The sequence below is a fragment of the Leptonychotes weddellii genome, chromosome 12, assembly GCF_054177405.1.
Source record: "Leptonychotes weddellii isolate Sample4059 chromosome 12, ASM5417740v2, whole genome shotgun sequence".
NCBI classification, from domain to species: Eukaryota; Metazoa; Chordata; class Mammalia; order Carnivora; family Phocidae; genus Leptonychotes; species Leptonychotes weddellii.
In genome coordinates this window covers 19,190,911-19,212,001 of record NC_138380.1, presented here as the reverse complement: position 1 = coordinate 19,212,001, position 21,091 = coordinate 19,190,911, and the positions used below count along the sequence as shown (strand labels likewise).

At 41.8% G+C, this 21,091-nt stretch overlaps 1 long non-coding RNA gene across 2 annotated transcripts in view; it reads right to left on the bottom strand.

Moving 5' to 3' along the window:
• LOC115939381 (uncharacterized) overlaps positions 1-21,091 on the bottom strand; it is a 128,780-nt gene that overhangs the window by 91,669 nt on the left and 16,020 nt on the right. For both annotated transcript variants that reach the window (XR_014138996.1, XR_014138995.1), the window contains exon 3: positions 13,726-13,820. This is a non-coding gene — a long non-coding RNA (uncharacterized LOC115939381). The remainder of the gene's footprint in view (positions 1-13,725; positions 13,821-21,091) is intronic.

The window sequence follows — 21,091 nt, the reverse complement described above, 5'->3', positions numbered from 1 at the left end:
CCCCCAGATCATTCTGATATACTTCCCCCCCCCATCCTACCACCAAAGCCCCCAATCCCTGCCCCCACTGAGATCACTGGGTTAGATGTACTCGTTCAGCTTGTTAAACATTTAACAAAAAGTTTACTGAGCACTCACTGTGTGTCACTGTCAGGAAATGAATATTTTTATACATCTGCACACCTAGAGTTTTCTGGGCAAATTTCACAGAGACCTGGATTATGAGACAAGCCTCAAAACAAAACTTAAAGGATGACTGAACAGACAGTAAGAGATGTCTCTCCCTTGAGGTGTGTGTGCACATTTCAGAGGGTGATGAAAGCGGGGCTGTAGAGATATTCCAGGGGTTATAAACTCAGAGTCTCCCACCCTACGTTATTGCTGTTAGGTAACAATCTGTCCCTGTCTCCTGTGTCTACTTTCAGGATAATACAAATAAATACAGACACTAAAAACTATCAGTCCCCAGGCCCTAGGCTAGTTCCTAAGGACACCACTGTGAACAAGAGAGAGTTCCCACCCTCATAGAGCTTACAGTCAAGTGTGGTACTACAGACAAGGAATCTACCACATGATAATGGCAAGTCTGTGACAGATTCCAGGGCGTCGTGAGAGGTCAGACAGACGCCAACTGAGACCTGAAGGATGAGGAGTCAGCAAGATGCCTTTGTCTGGAAGGGAGAGAAAATCCCGAACCAACCTTCACATAACAAGAAACACCAAGGAAGGAAGGCTCAACCATGCCATCCAGAGGCACAGGCTCCCTCTGTCTTTGTCCTCCTCCATCCTTCCTGTGACCACTGGTGCTCACTTGGGGCCTGTAAGAGGGCTGGAACGCAGCCCACAGTGGGCAAGATCTTCCCAGAGATGAAACCCTTGCCCAAAGCTCTCGTGGGCCAGAACCGAGTTCCGTGCTTACACTCAAACTAATCAACTGGTAGGAACGGAGCTTCCGGATGGCCAGAGCCTGAGGCCCAAGCCCACCTTCCCCAGGACACATGGACATGCAAAGATTTTTGAACAAAGTCGAAGTTCCATTAGAAAAGAACAGAGAAGGAAAGCAACCAGTGGGATGTGCTGCTACAGTCATTAAGGTAATATTTTCCCTTTTTTAGAATACTATGTACTCGGGCGCCTGGGTGGCTCAGTTGGTTAAGCGACTGCCTTCGGCTCAGGTCATGATCCCGGAGTCCCGGGATCGAGTCCCACATCGGGCTCCCTGCTCGGCGGGGAGTCTGCTTCTCCCTCTAACCCTACCCCCTCTTGCACTCTCTCTCTCACTCTCTCTCTCTCTAATAAATAAATTAAAAAAAAAAATACTATGTACTCACTAACAGGAAATAGAAAGAAATAAAAGGCCACCTTGTTCTTAAGCAACTGCATATACATATCTAAATATTTTAATTTTAATACACACAAAAAACTAAAAATAAATGCAACTAGCATAGAATGAACTAAGTACCACAAGGGCTGGAAGATCAGAGCGACGGAGAGAGATCAGATTTTGAATATGCAGAGCAGTCCTCAAAGAAGAGAATTATGAAATGAGAGGCTGATTCATGTTTAAAGGCACAAAGGTAAAAGTTTGGGCGACAAAAGCCATCTTTGTTGGGCTGTAAGAGAGATTCTATGGAGAACATACAGAAAACTCATGGGCAAACATAAAGCCCGGGAGGGCAGAACCCCTAAGGCTCTGTCTTGTTGTAACAAAGGCACTCATACGTAGTTGCTGAATGTATGAATGAACAAATAGGCTTGGATCTGAAATACTGTGTGACCATGAACTACTAAAGGTTTCTTATCAGAGAACACAAGAGACCAAAACTATTTTTGATACAAACTCTCGTTTACAATGAACAGAATGGATCAATTAGGAAGCTACTGAACTCAACCGGGCATCAGGTAATAGGGGGCGGATATCCAAAGGTCCTTAACTAAAACCCAGAAGCACGGTTTTTAAAAGTGGTGGTTATACGTGAGTATACGTACTTTATTTTATTTACAAACCATGTCACAAGCACATAAAGAAGTAGTGTTGCATATGTTAGATTCATTAATTACTACATTTGTGAAAAATAGGATGATGAATTTTTATTGTTTGTCTGATCCTGAATTTTAAGTTCCGACAGCATTTCAAGAGGACTTTTTACCCTCGGGTTTCTTTTTCAACTCTGACAGGAAAGATGCATGACTCAAGCTCGTCCATCAGAATCAAAGTCTCTGTGGCCTCCTAGTGCTAGTTGTCTAGAATGACAGCTTCTGTGGCAAACTATTTATTAAAATAGTGTAAACTCATTCTCTCCTCTAGTTTTTCTTCCACATTTATATATGATAATAAGGACATCCCTCAAAATAACATCTCAACACTATCCACAACCACACCAAGTCCATGACTGAGGTGAACAAAATACCTACCAAGCTAAGAGTCATTAGATCGTTCATGCTTATGTGTCCAACATTATTTTCTAGAACAATCCGTGAGGAGCTATACTGCCAGGGTTTCTGTTTTATTTTTGTTTGTTCCAAACAAGATTTGAATTGTTGTTTGCCCATATCTTATATGCCATTTAGTCTTATTTCACCCCTGGGAACTTTATGTACGCACTCTGCTTCTCCATGACTATTCACTATAAAAAATAACCAGTGCTTCCACCCACCAAAAGACTCAAGTAAGTCTCCCTAATCAAAGAGTCTCTGATCTTCTGACTGGAATGAGAGTATTTCTAAGCTTATAATGCATACTTGAGGAGCTCTTGCTGATAGGCAGTCCTGGTCACACACAAATGGGGGCTCCACTTCCAGCCGGACCCTGAGTCCCAGGGCCCCTCTGGGAGGCAGCAGAGATGCTCCAGGTAACCTGAGAAAAGACTACCAGCTGGGGGGGGGCGGGCGGAGAATGTGTGTTGGCTGGCAATGCTGCCCACTAATGATGGGATCTGCACAAAATACCCACGTCTCTTTCATGGAACCAAAAAGTCATAGAGATACGAGCGGCGTAAGTCTTCGTGTCATCTGGACACTTCATTCTATGAATGACAAGGTATTTCATCAGAAGAGCTGGCTCAAGGTCACGTATCCTAACTATCTTTAGACACCTGGAGAAAAGTTCAGAAATGAGTAAGTGATAAATAAATAAAACGCTAAGACAACGAACAACACCCTCCTCTCCAAAATATACAATTATTAACACCAGGTAAAACTTTCATGGGTTATATGCCTCAGCGGCAAATAATGTTTCCACAGTCTAATTAATGTAAACACTGATTATTATTCAAAATTTAACTATGTAATGAGAAGGGAGGAGGGCTCTGCACCGGGTGAGGTGCAAAAGAAAGATAAGTTCTCTTCTTCTATCATGAGAAGTCAAAGATAATGCCTAAGACTGAAAAATTAAAAACTGAGAAAGCAACATGCATTTAGAGATTTGGAGGCAAATTAACAGGAGAATCAGGTCTCGGAGCTGAACTCCCAGAGCAGGGACCCAGGTGGCGGTTTTGTAACGAGTCTTGTAGAGCTCCTGGACTCTCTGAATTCCAGGCACATAGAATTGAGATTAAAATTAAATGAAAAAGTGGCCAAGGTGAGACACTAGAGCCTAGGGTTTCCAACTGTGTAATACCTGTTCTAAAATTATATTGTTTTTCCATTTGAATAAAATATAGAGAAACCACTGATGTTTTATTTGAACTTAATTTTCTATTGTTTTCATTGTGGCTATTGTTTCTTCATTCATGGAAGAAAAAAAAATCAAATATTCACCCACTGAACTGGAGATGTATAAACACATTCTTAAGGCTGGGAAAACACACAGGACTAAGTGCTTCCCTGCAAAGGGTCACTCTCTACTAGAGAAACACACACATAACCAAAAAGCAATGTGATAAGCGCCCTAACCTTAACTATTCTGTGAGCCCGGTTTCCTCATTTGTGAAATTCCTCCTCTGATTTTTGTGACTATTCAGTAATTCAATGCATATAAAGTTCTAAGCGCCCTGCCTGTCAGATCATAAGAAAAACAAGACCAAGAAGACAAACCCTGCCTGCCTGATTTTAAAACCCATGTTCATTCTGCTTCATCACATTTCTAAAATAACTCTATTCTCTTGATACACTAAAAATTTACTTCCCTCCTGGATCCAAACAGTAGCCAGTAAATGAACAAACTGTGACTCACTACATATGTAGATGCAGCATAAATTCTAAGGATAAAAAAAATCTTTTCTAGCCTTTTTTTTCTTTTCTAGTTCTTTTTAATTATTTATGAATATTTGATTTATTTAGAAACAGTCCCCTATAATATATCTTACGAGTTGGGCATAATTAAAAGTGAAGTTCTTGATGTATTAAGAAGTAAAATGCGGTAGTGGACTATTTTCAATAACCAGGAAGTAAACTGTTTATCACTAGATGGCACTGTATTGGATAATTTTTTAAAAAAATTTTTAGCATGAGACCCACTTTATCAAGTTAAAAGAATACTTTCTTTTAACAGAAGAAGGTGAGATTATATTACTCCTGTCTTATTTCATGGCTTTAAAAATAAAGATGCGGTTTGATGGAAAAGAAAACAATGATAGGATCAAGTTAGATTTTATTTTTACACTATTGTGACGTCTTAAGTAACTATTCTGATATTTTCTATGCAGAAATAATTGTGACTGTCTGTCTTGTTTACCATCCAACAATAAGCACCAGAACGTGTGGTGGTTTGTACCGTAGCAAGCTGGTTAAGGTGGGATCCCCTCCCATAAGTGTCACTAGGTCAGAGGTGGCCGAAAAGGGGATTTATTGAGATGTGAAAGGAGGAACTAAACAGCAGTCACTGTCTGAAGCCCTGACTCTCTTCTTGGTTAGATGTGGTGACAGACATGGACGCTGGCAGGCTCCAGTTTGTCCTCACACCCCACTGGTTCATGGTTCAGCTCTTTTTCCCAAGTATCGGACCTGTTGACCAAAAAGGGCCCCAGGCCCAATATCAGACACCTGGCAGGAGACACAGAGGTGGTATTCAAGAACTATGTAATGACTGACCGACCGATGGACCGTCAGTAAGCTGGGAACAGTGCTGAAAACGCTCTAAGCTCCTCTTCACACACTAGCTTCAATGTACTGATAATGTTCCATTAATTTATAGAATTATGTAACCTTTTACATGTACCAAGTATTACATAACTTTTTTTAAAGAATAAGGCACATCACAGGGCAATCAGTGATATTAAGTATTTAGAGATATTAACATAAGTTGAGACCACAATGTCTGAGCAAAGTAGTCAGCTAAGAAATCCAACTCCACCTTTAGTAGTTTCACTCATTTTGCCAGAAAACCCTCAAACATTTATAACCACCTATCTTGAATAGTCAGCTGAACCCCTGAGTATGAGAGCCAGCCGCTGAGATGGCTCCTCGGCTGTTTTATTTTTAGTGCTGAAAAACAAGATCTAGTGCTAGGATCCGTGATAGGCAGACATAACAAGCTCAATAACTGTATATTAAAAAAAATTGATGAGTTGTCTTCATATTGCTAGTAGTCTGATTCAATGCCTTTAACATCTGAGTTATCACAAAGTAATACAAACAGAACATCAAAGAAAATAAGAAATATAATTGCCAGTCCACTTTTGCAGATTAAAAAAAAATAAGATTGTGTTCTGTCCCATCATTTCTTGTGTTTGCCTCTGGCAATGCCTTTCAGGGTCATACAGTCTCAGTGACTTCCATCCGTGTAACTCCCCAAGTCGTGTCTCTAACATCAAACCTCCAGCAAAGTCATAATGCCCTGGGCCCATGGGGAAGCATCCTATTCATCCATGTGTGCTCCAACGGTTACAGAGGACTTCCCACGTTCTAAATCCCGTACAGCCACGACCTCTGTGGGCCTCCAGCACTCCTATGAGTTAGGGACCGTTATGCAGATCCTGGTGTTGACATATACTAGCTGTTTAACCTTGGAAACCTTGGGAGAGACTGAGTAGCTTTTTCAAAGGTTATATATCTAGTACGTGTCAGGACCAGGATCTGAACCTATGCTGGGTCTGACTGCGGAACCCATCATTTGTCCCATAGATCAGACAACTTGAGAAGGTCTGTCTCTGATGCATCTTAGCATCTACCTAAAGCACGCAGTACACACTTGTATTTAGTATGTGCCAACAGTAACCTGTTGGCTAAATACATTCTGAGTGAGAAAGTTACCTGACATGTTGCCTGATAGCAAAGAATAATTTTTGCTCCAATTTAAACTAGAGAACACTCTACTTTCATAAAATTTAACAACAGTGCAGACAATAAAGACAAAAACCAGAGGATAACTAACCTCTGTACCTCAAACCTGTCCTGGTCTTTAGGATTCCAATACACGACAGGGCAATCACATAAAATGTCATAGTAGGTCCAGAACATTTTTTAAAAATCTTTTATTTATTTGAGAGAGACAGACAGAGACAGAGAGAGCACGAACATTAAATGGACTCTCCTGGGGGCACCTGGGTGGCTCAGTAGGTTAAGTGTCTGACTCTTGGTTTCAGCTCAGGTCATAATCTCAGGGTTGTGAGATCAAGCCCCGCATCAGGCTCTGCACTCAGATTGGAGTTTGCTTGACATTCTCCCTCTGCTCCTCCCCCTGCCCTCTCTCTCTCAAATAAATAAATAAATAATCTTTAAAAAAAAAAAAAAAAAAAAAAGGACTCCTCTAGGCCTTCCGTGATTTTATTTTCCCTCTGGCCAGTAATTCCTTGGAGTCCGTCCTCTCTGTTAGGCCACCCTACCTCCATCCCAGGCGCAGGCTGAACTCTCAAGTCCCGAGGTAGAGAGAGCAAGTCTGTTAGCCTCTGAGCCCCAGATCTAGTCCTTTTGGGTCAAAGCTTTCTCCTCAGTCACTGGATCCACCAGCTAACCACCTGGGGGTCCCCTTTCCAGAGACGTCCTTCTCCTTGAGCATATCCTCGGCCCCACACCTGTTCCGTGTAACACGGGTTCTCAGTCCTTGCCAGAAGTCAGTTTTCACTACAACTCTGCCAGGCATCACCCACTCACCTGACTCAGCAAGAGTCACACACAAATTGCATACTTTAAAAATACCTTTGCTCTATATCTGGAGCATTGTTCTTTCCTTTACATTTGAATAAAACGATACAGTGTGAACATTTGATTATAGTTTAAGTCCCTAACTTGAGGCAGGCAAATGCGCTCTTTGTCCGTGACTTTTTACGATGAGAAAATTTTCACTACAGACTTTAATTAGTTGCTTTTAAATTTTATGCAGAGCTTTGATAGAAGAGATTCTGCAATTCCTAACCACCTGGATACAAAAACACTTAAGTGTTAACCACTGTCGGGGGTTGTGAAATTTCTAATTCTCTCAATCTTCAAGGAAAAATAAAAAACAAAATGGAGAGAAACAATATCTATCCTGGATGATTTGGTTTTATTTGCCTGAGAAAAGAATTTAGGGTGTCTTACAGTTCTTCCAATTTACTCCTTGTTTTCATCATTACTTTAGAAGGTAATGTGATCTACTCTAATGGTCCCAGAGAACCACTTATCTTTTTCCAAGCTTCTACTGTAAGACTGAACCTGGCTTTTGATGCTCTTCCTTCTTTAAACTCATTCCAAAAAGGGGCTTCAGAGAATGAATTTCTAAAGTCAACACAAACTTCGGACTTTGGATCTCTCTAACAATCAATCTGTCACGGAATGCAGAAGAGACTCAAAAACTCAGGGGTGCTCCCAAAGCTTTCAAAGCAAAACAGTGAACGAAGATGCAGAGGTAAGTACAGCCTTCCAACAACACCAAAGCCCACTGGCTTACTTCCACGAAGGTTCCCAGTTCTGGAAATAATTGTTCTGTAAACGACCTTTTTTTTTTTACTTTATCAGGATCATCCACTCCAACAATCTTGATATGTCACTGTCACTGCTTGGATCTTTAAAGAAAAATGTCTTTCACTGGTACGGGACAGAAGATTCAAGAATTCAGAGAAACATTAATAGGTTAAAAAAAAAAACCTTCAGCAAGGCAAGTATCAGATTGTGGCTTTTGGCTTCAAATACTGCAGTCAGATTACTTGAATAATATTTTGCTTTGTGAGATCCTTGAAAATGAAGAGTTACGTATTTTTCCTTTTTAAATTTTTCTTTTCTCCTATTTGTGATTAGGATTGAAACATAATTCAGTCAATAAAAGTATTTTTCCTTCAGAAACCTATGCTATAAATCTATCAACTTAGTGCTATAAACTGCCTCAGATAAATTCCAAGTTGGACAAATACACCAGACCAACGTTAAGTAAGTCACTACATGAACTCCATTAATTACACAAGTAATTCTCCACTTTTGGCAAATGCTTGATTCTGTTCTTAAAAGCTTAAATACAAAACAGGAACACTCGAGTGTTCCAGAGGAGCCTCGTACATTTGCTGGACACCAGGAAAACCTTAAAAAGCACATCTTCATTAAGTTCAAAGCAAAGAGACTAGACTCCTTCAAAACAGTACAGTATTTAGAGTACTACACAGAGAACTGAAGGGTCGTAAAAAGAGCACGGAGTCTGGTATCGGGATGGCCAGGATTTGAATCCTGGGTAGGTTACTTGCCTGCCAGCTGTGGGACCTTCCACAAGCTACTTTAAGCTTTCTGAAATCCCACTCCTTCAGCTTGTAGCATGAAAGGAACAGAGTTGTTGTGAAGATGGAATGGGTCAAATGAAGCATTTGCAACCAACGCAGCACATGACACCTGGTAAATGGGCCGGAGGTAATAAATGTGAATTCCTTTCTTCTGCCTCCCTTTCCCGTGAAAAACTAACGTGGCACAGCTTGAGACTTTACAATGGTTGTGGAAGAGTTGTGTTCTAGAAAACACGGTGTTTTCAAATCATATTTTAAGAATAGGGAAGAAAATTCAAATCGCACCAAGGGATTTGGTATTTAATGGACACAGAATTGCAGCTGGGGATGATGAAAAGGTTCTGGAGATGGATGGTGGTGATGGATGCACAATAATGTGAATGTACTTAATGTTAACAGAACTGCACGTTTACAAATGGTAAATTTTTTAATGTTTAAAATAGTAGGCCTTAGGTGTACCTTACCACACACAAAGAATACAAAAAAACCTTACAATAGGGGCGCCTGGGTGGCTCAGTCAGTTAAGCGGCCACCTTCGGCTCAGGTCCTTATCCCAAGGTCCTGGGATCAAGTCTCACATCGGGCTCCTTGCTCAGCGAGGAGCCTGCTTTTCCCTCTGCCTGCCGCTCCCCCTGCTTGTGCTCTCTCTCTCTCTCCCCCTGACAAATAAATAAATAAAATCTTAAAAAAAAAAATGGGGTGGCTGTGTGGCTCAGTCATTAAGCGTCTGCCTTTGGCTCAGGTCATGATCCCAGGGTCCTGGGATCGAGCCCCGCATCAGGCTCCCTGCTCGGCAGGAAGCCTGCTTCTCCCTCTCCCACTCCCCCTGCTTGTGTTCCTGCTCTCACTATCTCTCTCTGTCAAATAAAATCTTTAAACAAATAAAAAAACAAAGAAAATCTTACAATAAATGCTTTTGAAAAAAATAATTATTTCATAAAATAATCATGTTGTAGTTCACTTGTTCCAGCTCCCAGGATAAAGAGAGTGCCATGGAAGAAAAGTCAGGTAACTCTACCATTTGGTAGAATAACTTGCTTTCCACTCTGGCCAGGCCCTCATTGCTGGGCAATATGCCATGACCCATCCCTGGTCATTTTTTTCTCCATTCCTGCAATTGCTGTTCCAAGCCTGTGTGGACACGTTCAGACCATCGCAGTATACTTACACTACCTTATCCTAAAATAAAGACCTTCCCACTGCCCTTTATCTGTAATCTACCACCTGTATTAAATTGCTTTAAAAAAAAAAAAAAAGGTGGTCCAAATTCATTTTCCCTACCCCTTAAGACCCACTGCACTTAGTCAGTGGAATGAAGTTTCTAATGCCAGTATTACAGTTTTTCTTATTGAGAGCATCTGACCTGGTCAAACCCTCGGCCCCATTTTACTTCTCATTCCAACCTAACCTCTTGGTGGCATCTGATGTTGGCAAATTCCCTTTCTGAATCTGTTTTTAGATGGCCTTCTCCTGAGTATGCCCTTTAAGTGTCCCAGGTCCTTTGCTCGGCCTTCCCTCACTGCTCAGCTAGCTCTTCCTTTGTAATCACACCCTTTCACACGTGTGACTCCACACTCCCTATGTTTCGCTCCTAAACTTGAGAGTCACATTTCTGACAGTCCGCTAGTTACCATTTGGATGCCCCATTCTCAAATATCCCAAACCCAAGCCCAAGGCTTCCTTTCTACTCTCCTCGTCAATGGCTAGACAATTAAAAAATCTACAACCATTGTCTATTCTTCCACGCATGCAGCTCCAGTCAACAGATCTCACAAATCCCACCTCGCCACATCCTAGACCACAAATTCAATGCCTTCTCTCCACACCTCCACCACAACGCCTTAATCCAGGCCCTTCATCCCACGCATTGGGACTGCTGCACCTGTTTCTTTTTTTTTTTTTTAATTTTTTATTTATGTGCGAGAGAGAGAATGAGAGACAGAGAGCATGAGAGGGAGGAGGGCCAGAGGGAGAAGCAGACTCCCCGCCGAGCAGGGAGCCCGATGTGGGACTTGATCCCGGGACTCCAGGATCATGACCTGAGCCGAAGGCAGTCGCTCAACCAACTGAGCCACCCAGGCGCCCTTATGGTATCTTTCTTAAGTTCCTCCTGCCCTTTGAGGCTGAGCAGGAAGTACAAGAGTTGTTAAACACAAAAATTGATTTATTTGGTGTACTGCCTGATCTGTTCTCTCTGACAGACCATGGAAACAAGACCGTCTCCAATTAGGAAGTAAATCATTCCAGTATGTCTTTGTAACTGCAAATGAATTAGCTCTTTTTTTTTTTTTAAAGATTTTATTTATTTATTTGAGACAGAGAGCATGAGAGGGAGGAGGGTCAGAGGGAGAAGCAGACTCCCCGCCGAGCAGGGAGCCCGACGCGGGACTCGATCCAGGGACTCCAGGATCATGACCTGAGCCGAAGGCAGTCGCCTAACCGACTGAGCCACCCAGGCGCCCAGCACCTGTTTCCTAACACCAATGTATTCGCTTTAGTTCTTCCCTTCCAGGGCGATTTTCAGGCTGCTGCCAGGCATTTTTCTAAAATGTGAATCTGGGGGGTACTGGTGGGGGGGGCTTAATCAGTTAGGCGTCCGACTCCTGATCTCAGCTCAGGTCTTGATCTCACGGTCGTGAGTTTCAAGCCTTGTGTTGTGCTCCACACTAGTAATGGAGCCTACTTAAGAAAATAAATAAAATAAAATAAAACAAAAAAGGGCATCTGTGCCATTCTTCTGACTTTGCCGCCTTCACTGGCTCCCCACAGCCAACAGGGTAAGGGCCGGCTACACCAGCGTTACGCAGGCTCCTCCTGCTCCCACTTACCGCCATGTTCCCATTCCCCAACTCCCAGGAACTTCAGAAAATGCCCCTCACACCTCTACAGCTTGGCACATGCTCCTCCTTTTCCACATGATGAGCAACTACATACTCAGAGACCCAAGCCAAATGCCAGTCTCCCCAGGACCTGCCCAGGCTGCATTAATGACACGCTTCCAGAGCAGCCTGCACCTGAGGCCTCTCCCGGGACACCCCCCAAACAGCACTGCAAGATTTGTTTCCTGCTCCCAGCCATCCCTGAAACCTTCTCGGCAGAGCACCCCTACATCAGGAACTCCAGCTTACTTATTTTTCAGCCCTCCCTGATTTCTGTAAGGCTCAGGTGGTCTATCTCTATGGTCACGGATCTCCCAACCATCAAAGCTCAGCGATGTCACTGCCACACTGACAGCCGGTGGTGAGTGTGTCTACAAGGCATGGGAAAATCATTCCTCTGTCCGTTCAACTACCACGTACGAGATGTGGGGATACACAGGTGAGTGAGACTTGACGCCTCCCACTAAGCAGCTCGCAGTCTAGTAAAGAAAACAAACACATCAACAGGCTTGCACACAACATGCTGCAGAAGCCGAGTGGTGGAGTGATTCCCAAGACGTCCTGGAGACGGAGGGGCTTGGGGGAGGAGAATCAGCCCAGCCAGTGTTGGGCACTGGGAATGGAAGCAGCCACTGAAGGAAGCTTCTAGGACTGACGGCGCCTGAAGGGACTCTCAGAGAAGATAAGGGAAAGAGGAGGGGGTAGGGTGGGTGGGAGACAGGAAAAGGAAACTCGACCAATTAACCACATTAACTTTTTGACAACTGCCCAAGCACAAGTACTAAGAATCACGACATACTGCAAATATATCCAGACCTTTAACTGTGAAGACAAACAACACAATCTTTGGTCTCTTGACACCCCCTTCTCACTCCCTTTTTTTTTTTTTCTGACCCTCTCTCTCACTCCCACTGACACACAGGAAAAGCTTAATAGGTGTAATAAAATTCACAAGCGGCGCCTGGTTGGCTCAGTCGTTGGAGCCAGCGACTCTTGGTCTCAGGGTTGTGAGTTCGAGCCCCATGTTGGGTGTAGAGATTACTTAAAAATAAAATCTCTTTTAAAGATTTTATTTATTTATTTGAGAGAGAGAGAGAAAGAGAGAGCACAGAGGGAGAGCGAGAGGGAGAAGCAGGCTCCCCGCTGAGCAGAGAGCCCAATGCAGGACTCGATCCCAGGACCCTGAGATCATGACCTAAGCCAAAGGCAGATGCTTAACCGACTGAGCCACCCAGTCGCCCCAAAAATAAAATCTTAAAAAAAAGTCACGAAAGAACCTTCACAGCAGTGCTTCTCTGTTCGTGCCTCCAACAGCCACTTGTTACCCATGCTCCACACCAGCATCTCTCAGACTCCCCTCACTCCTGCGACTTGAGCTCACCGTCCCCCGCGCCCTCTTCGTCTCTCCCATGTTCACCTTCTATGCATTCTGCAGAGCCAGGCTGCATTACTCAATGCTGCCCTATTTATTCAAAGATGATGTGACTGAGAGCAATCTTACCTTTTTTGCTAAGTAGAACTTATCAATAATAGTTCTTTTTCTCACAGCAAGAAAGTCTACTCTTTGATTTGAAATGATACTTATTATTGCTATTCTGTTTAGTTTCTTGAAGTCTTTAGTGAAACCAAAGTTTTTCTTAAAAGAAAAACAACACGATCAGAAAAAAATAAGAAAATAATAATCATCATATCATGTAACAGAGAAAACTCAGATTTCCTTTTTCTGGCTTTGTCAGTGTTTCACTATGCAATTTCTTGGTCTATTTAATCTCAAATCCTTACAGAAATCTTGAAATATACTACGTCACATGAAGTAACTCTAAGAATATTTTCATGTTTTTGCTCCCTTTTACCAACACTTATTTTACTAATTTGAAAACTGACTGTACACATGGACAGACACATAATAACAAGGAACACTAAATCCTTTTCAATTTAGTACTGACATTTGTCAATTACTAATTTTAATCATATCTCATAGGCATTAACTGCATCCCCGCAAGTTCAGTTAACAAAACATGAGTAGTAGAATTGCTCTTAAAGTTGGGGGGTAAGGGAGAGGAAAAGCGGGTGATCCTCAGTCTGGGAACTGATCCTGAAAGTCATACAAACCAGGGGAAGGAGAAGGAAGGGCAAGGAAGGGGGGGGGGAGGGCACAGGTGAGAATAGTTAAAAGCAGGATGTGAAGCAAAAGGATGATAAAGTAAGCCGACTTCACTTACAGTTAAAAGAGTCTCTGAAAACAAGTGAGGTAAAATCCTCCTTCATCCCTCAATCCACGATCTGATGAGTACCATTCCAGGGAGGCTTGACGGTGCTAAAAGGAGGCAAGAAGGAGGTAAGATCTCAAAATCTAAAGGCAAGCCAGCCACTCATCCTCCCACCTCGAGCACTTTTTAAAAAGTTAATCATCGAATTAAATGTTATAATCCAATTTCCAAAATTGTTCTACTCCACTTAAACTGCTGTCACCTCTAATAATCTCACAGGCAAATGCATTCATTTCAAACATCATTCTCTTCAGATTCTGCAACATCTGAAGCTCTTGATCCTCCACCTTTTTCGCTGCTGCCAGGAACACAGCTGGCTCACCTCTCGCTCTAATGCTGCAGATCTGGCTCCTCTTGCTGACTGTACCCCGAACCATGGCTCCCCCCGGGGCTGGGTCCCAATGCTCTGGCCTTTCTGTGTCCTCATCCCTTGAGAAATTCAACCATGACGTCTGCGGTGACAGATCGGAACTCTCCCCCTTCGGCTGGATGTCTCAACATGAGCCCTGGTTCTATCCAACTCTCAACTGCTTAGGAATTTCCCCTTGAGTGTCTAAAACCAAACAAGTACCCTAATCCCCTTAAAACTGGCTTCTCTTTCCGGTTACTGCACCGGATCTTTATGCAGCTCTGAAAGCCCTGGGGCCACCTTGACTCCCACCAACTTCTCTCGGCCCTCGCATGTGTCCTGCTTCTCCCTCACCTGTACCTTACTGCTGGATTACTTCACTCCCATCTACCCGTGATTCCTCCCTTTCTTCATCTTTGACGCTGCCACCAAATGAACCTTCCTCTAGATACCGTGGTCTTTTTCCTTTTCAAAATCATGCCACTGCCCCTCTGTTCCCAACACAGGCTTTCAAGTGTGTTCCCAGGTTCTCCAACACTCCTCCCCTTGAAGCATGGAACCTAGCCCTGAATGTGGGCTGAATTTACTGGTTCACTTCTAAGGACTGCCAAGGAGGCAACAGTCCTTCCTGCTCCCAAATCCCACATGCACAGAAACTGTTAGAGATAATAAATGTTTACCGGCGCCCTAAGCCACGAACGTTAGGGGTAATTTGTTACACGGCAATAGATTACCAATTCAGGAGGCCTCTGCTGCTGAGTGGCTCAAATCCAAACCCTGGCCACTCAAGGCCTTCCCCCAACCGCCCCCACTTTACTTCTGGATACAAACACACTGCTTCAGTCTGAGGCTGGTGATCTCACTGACCTCACGTGATACGGCAAAATCTTGCTTCTACTTTCGCCTGAGCAATGACCACTTGAAATGTCCCTGGTTCTCTCTACGAAACTACATTCAACACTTCCTTTTAGGTTCAATTCAAAGTCCACCTATCAAAGGAATGTTTCTATTTTTTTAACGCATGTAAATAAACATATACCTATTTCCAAAACTGTATTTAAGTTATTTGAGGTAGAAATCATAGCTTTGCTATCTTTATATCCTCCACATTAACGCACACATAGAACAGAACATTTTGTTTAGGGGCACCTGGGTGGCTCAGTCAGTGAAGCATCTTGACCTCATCTCAGGTCTCGATCTCATGGTCGTGACTTCAAGCCCCATATTGGGCTCCACAGTAGGTGTGGAAACTACTTAAAAACAAACAAACAAACAAACAAACAAAAAAACAACTTCTTTCAGCGCCTGGGTGGCTCAGTGGGTTAAACGTCTGTCTTGGGCTCAGGTCATGATCCCAGGGTCCTGGAATGGAGCAGGGCGGTAGGCTCCCAGCTCAGCAGGGAAATCTACTTCCCCCACTGCCTCTCTCCCTGCTCGTGCTCTCTCTCTCTCAAATAAATAAATACGATATTTTTTTTAAAAAGACGTTTCTTATTTTGGCATAGAACAAGTCAACATCAAAAATGTCAAGTTGCTGTAAATTAATTTATAAATTTAATGCAATCCCCAACAATATAATTGTTGCAATACCAACAATTCTTTTTAATGAAGCTAGCAACTGAAACTGAACTTCATATTAAAAATACATGTGCAAGAACAGTCAGGAAAACACTAAAATGCTAGAGCAGAGGACTAGCCCTTCCAGACATTAAATTATACTCTAAAGACTCTATAATGAAAAGTGTGTTGCTGGCCCAAGAGTAGACAGACAAACCAGTGTGGTAATACAGAAAGTCAAAACAGACCCAAGTACAGATGGAACTTTAGTAGTGTATAAAAAAAACAACAGGGGCACCTGGGTGGCTCAGTCATTAAGCGTCTGCCTTCGGCTCAGGTCATGATCCCAGGGTCCTGGGATCGAGTCCCACATCGGGCTCCCTGCTCAGCGCGAAGCCTGCTTCTCCCTCTCCCACTCCCCCTGCTTGTGTTCCCTCTCTCGCTGTGTCTCTCTCTGTCAAATAAATATATAAAATCTTAAAAATAAATAAATAAATAATTTTTAAAAAAACAACAACAAAACAGAGCATCTAAAAATCACTGGGGCAAAAACTGACTTTTAATAAATGGTTAAAACAATTGGTTAGCCAACTGGAAAAAGATAAAATTAGATCCATACTTCTTACCATACACAAGAATAGACTCCAAATGAATCAGGGATCTAACTGTAAAACAATGAAGCCATACAAGTACTACAGAGGAAAAAATGGTGAACCTTCTCTAACTCCTAAATAAGGAAAAGCATGCTGTGTCTCAAAATCAGGAAAAGTACAAGAAAAGACTAATAATGTGATTACATGAAAATTTTTAATAAAATCTGCATGGCAAGAAAAAAAATCATTAACCAAAGGCAACAGATAAAATGAGAGAAAATATTTGCATTGTATCACAGATAAAGAGATAATATTCATAATATATAAAGAACTCTTAAAATTGAAAAAGTGAATACCAGTAACTTAGGACAGAAACATGGACCAAAAACATGAACACACACACATACACACATATACATACACACATATACCACTTAAACATATGAAAAGATGCCCAATTTCACTCATAAAGAGAAATTAAAACGACACTGAGTTGCTATTTCTCACCCATCAGATTGGCAAAAATTAAACAGTTATAAAAAGTCACTCTTGGCGAGGCTTTGGAGACAGAGGTATTCTCATACAAGAAGAATGGAGACATGAAGTGACCACTTACTTCCAGGGTGCAGGCAGAGAAAGTTCACAAGGAAGACTCTTCTGTGCCACAAAGTAAGGATGTGTCAAACAATGATGGGGACGTGTCAACAGCGCACAGACACCAGCCTCAGGCGGCTCCCACTGGCCCAAATCCAGGACAATTTGAGCATCAAAATCAGTAATGATAATAAAACAAGAATCAAGTACAAATCCATGAATCAACACCAATATAAATAAATAAGAGCTAAGGGAACACTCTTCTTTGTGGGAGAAAACCAATAAATGAATGAAGAGGGAATGATGGCATTTTAAATCGTTACTGGGCAAACTTCATAAGAATAGCCGATTCAGGCAATCAGATGGTTAAGCGTCTGCCTTCGGCTCAGGTCAGGATCCCAGGGTCCTGGGATGGAGCCCCACGTCGGGCTCCCTGCTTGGCGGGGAGCCTGCTTCTCCCTCCCCCTCTACTGTTCCCCCTGCTTGTGCTCTCTCACTCTGTCAAATAAATAAAATCTTAAAAAAAAAAAAAGAATAACCCAATAATTCTGAAGCCTATGAGTAAAAGTTTGAGGAGTCATTAGGACGTGAACTAAAAACATCACTCCACAAGACAGTAATTGTCTGTAAAGGGGGAAAGAGTAACTTTACACGGGGCAGACCTGGCAGACCAAACCTTAACCAAGTAATCAAAATTAATATCACCAGCTGCGGGACAAACAGACATCGTGTGACTCCAAATATGATGTGCTGAGAACACAATGTCCCTCGTGCGGCATTTCTGCCAAAAGTGCAAAACCTGAATCTAACCGCGAGGAAACTTCAAACAAAACAACATTGAAGGACATTCTAGAAATAACTGGCTAATCCTCTTCAAAAACGTTCATGCCATGAAATTCAGCCTGAGAAACTGTTCCAGATAAAATTAAGTCTAGATGTAACATATGATCTGGTATTTTCTTACCCTAAAGACATTTTGGGAATAATTGACGGAATCTGACGAAGGTCTGTACTTAGATAATATTATTATATGAGTGTTAATTTCCTGACTTTGAGAAAGAATAAACTTATTAAGGAGGGGAAAAAGTAAGTTCTGGCCTATTATGCATAACCTGATTCTAAAGATGAGGAAACATCAGACAAACAAAATGAGGAAATTTCTATTATTAAAAAAAAAAAAAGGACAGGTATGATTATATTCTTCAAAAATGTCAATCTGATAAAAGACAAAGAAAAATGGTGGAAATATTCCACATGAAAGGATATTAAACAGATATGACAACTAAAGAGGATATATAACCCTAGCCTGGATCTCATACCACAGGAAAAAATGTTATAAAGGACCTTAATAGGACAACTGATAAAATCGCAATATGCATAGCAGATTCGATGATAATATTTTAACAGTATAAATTTATGGAGTAGTAGCTGTATGTAAGCAGAAATCTCTGTTCTTAGGAAATCCCCACTGAAATATTTAGAGATAAAGGGCCACGCAATATGTAACATCCCAAATGACTCAGAAAAAACATGTGTAACACACATATAAATATAGAGAGCAAGAAAATATGCACAAATGTAAACAGGGAAAAATGTTAGTAGGTGAATCTAAAAAGAGCTGTTCTTTGCATTATCTTTGGGGTTTTTCTGCAACCTTTTTAATTTTTAATGGTCCATTCTCTAAATGAAACTACTCAAAATTACAAGTAGATCAAGATCAGCATTCAAAAAAAAAAAGAACCTACCCTAAGAGTTACTGCTTAAACATTTTCACAGAAACTGTTATTTCCTAAGCGTTCAGAGAAGGTTGTCTCAAAATGATCACCCTATATTCTAAGGAAAACACAACTGGAAAGAAGCTGAAATGTACAAAAGAAATTCTATCACGTGTGGCTAAAGCTTTTCGAGAGTCAGGCTACCTGGCTTAGAAGCTGGGCTCTAAGCCCTAAGCTTTCCTGAACTTTGTATTTTCTCATCTATAAAGTGGGAAGGATAACAGTACCTATTTCCTAGGGCTATCATGGGGTTAAGGGAATAAGAGAAGAAAAACACTTCAGCAAGATGCCCCACACATGCTAAGCAATCGTTATTATTATATTACGTCCCCACTGTATTGGAACCTACCCGGCATAAGGCAATGGGGCCAACTGATTAGCAAGGGAACTGGAAAAGAATTCTTCCCATTTATCCAGCACCACACTGTAGTAAAGGAGCTCTAATTTTAGGCCCCAGGCTTTAAGCAGAATAGCCTCTGGGGTGCAAAAAGTCCTCTATCAAATTCCAATGACTTGATGAAGTATCAGCTGAAGATATCCAATTTGTCCCCATCTTATTTCTGTGTTCACCAAGTAAAGTTATGATCCAAAGGTTATCCTTTCAACAAGTCTACAGGTGGCCACAGTACATCTCCCACTGCAAATTAACACACGGGGTGTTCAGTCGGCCATAAGCTTGCTTAGCTCGGCTGGCCGGCATCACTCAGTCTCACAAGCCCCATGGACTCCGAACGAACTGATAAAATCAGATTTGTTCACCTGCAAAGTCGCACCCTAGGTGCCTGATTCAACAGTGCGGAGTTCCCCTCCTCTCCGAAGGCCTGTCCCGGCCATCAGCAGCTTCCCTCCCTGACGGGAATTTAACTACCACTGTGGAAACTTTAACTTTCCAGAAGCATCTATCAAGGGCAGGCTATCTGTCTCTATTAACCACAGGATGCCTAATGGACACTGGGAGCAATTCAACACTCGCTGATAATAAACACCGGCCTTCAAAAGAAAAGGCACTAAGTACTAATCAATAACTTTGTGTTAATCATACAACAACAGAAAATAAACTGTGGCTGCATCAACTCCGAAATTGATTTTAACCTTTCATGCAACTTAATTCAAAACACTGTGAAAAAGTTGTTTTTTAAGGATAAACATCACACAAGTTCACTATGTAATTACATAAAAATCATCACACGAAATAATCAAATTGCTATCAAATGGAAATAATTTACTAATAACATAGATTTCTGCTATTTACTCAATAAGGTTCTTTTAACCTTCTTATAATCTTCAAGAATCTCTCTTTAAAAACAAATCAAGAAGAAAGCCAGACATTACTCTTAAATGCTCATTTTCTCTTAGCAGCTTTTTAAACACACTTACCTTTAATCATCAAAGGTAGCATATATATATATATATATGCAATGCAAATTCTAAGTCCGCTCTGCCATCTTCTGTACTTTTCTACAGAAGCAAACTACAAAATTATCTTCCAGTTTCTCATTCTTAGAGGCAGGAAATAGTCTCCTTTACTCCAAGAGGGATATACAAACTCCTACCCTATCTTCCTCGGTGCTCTCCTCTGTGCAATGCAGACTCCCTGGATATCAGACCCCACCCAAGTCCCTCTTCTCTGCACCAGCAGCTCCTGAAAACATGCCTTCTCGCGTCATGAAAAAAACCCTTTCCCATTAAATGGCACAACAGCAGATTTCCCTTCAAAACTGGAAAGATACAAAGTTTCCTCCATCCTCTTTGTTTCAGGTCTCAGTCTCCAAATTTCTTCAGGACATAAAGAGAAGCATTACCCTACACACTACTAAGCTAATAGTACCAACACGTTAAGGCCAGCTTGCTTCTTAGTTTTTATTTTTGAATTTCAAACAATTCAAACTTCAAAAGTAAAAGAGGATATTGAGGGGAACATCTCCCTATCCTCCAGCTGCTTGCTTCCTTCTTTTCGAGGCATGAAATGTTATGGTCCATTTTCTATCCGTCCAGAGATATTATATGTCTGTATGTGTGTAACTATTTATAAATTCTCTTTTTTATACTCTCTTATGCCTTGTTTAAGATTGTATCAAGTATATATTAAAAATTGTATTCAAGAATATAGTATATCAGAATATAATGAGTTTCCTCTGTTTTCATGACTATACGTGACTTTTAATTTTTTTATTTTTTAGAAGATTTTATTTATTCATCTAGAGAGAGAAAACATGCGTGTGTGCGAGCTGGGGGAGGGGCAGAGGGAGAGAGAATCTCAAGCAGACTCCCTGCTGAGTGAAGAGCCAGATTTGAGACTCCATCTCAAAACCCTGAGATCATGACCTGAGCCGAAATCAAGAGCTGGACACTTAACCGACTGAGTCACCCAGGTGCCCCTCTATGTGACGTTTTAAATATATACAAACCAGTTTCCGTGGCTCTAGTCTCTTGTCCCACCAATTCATTCA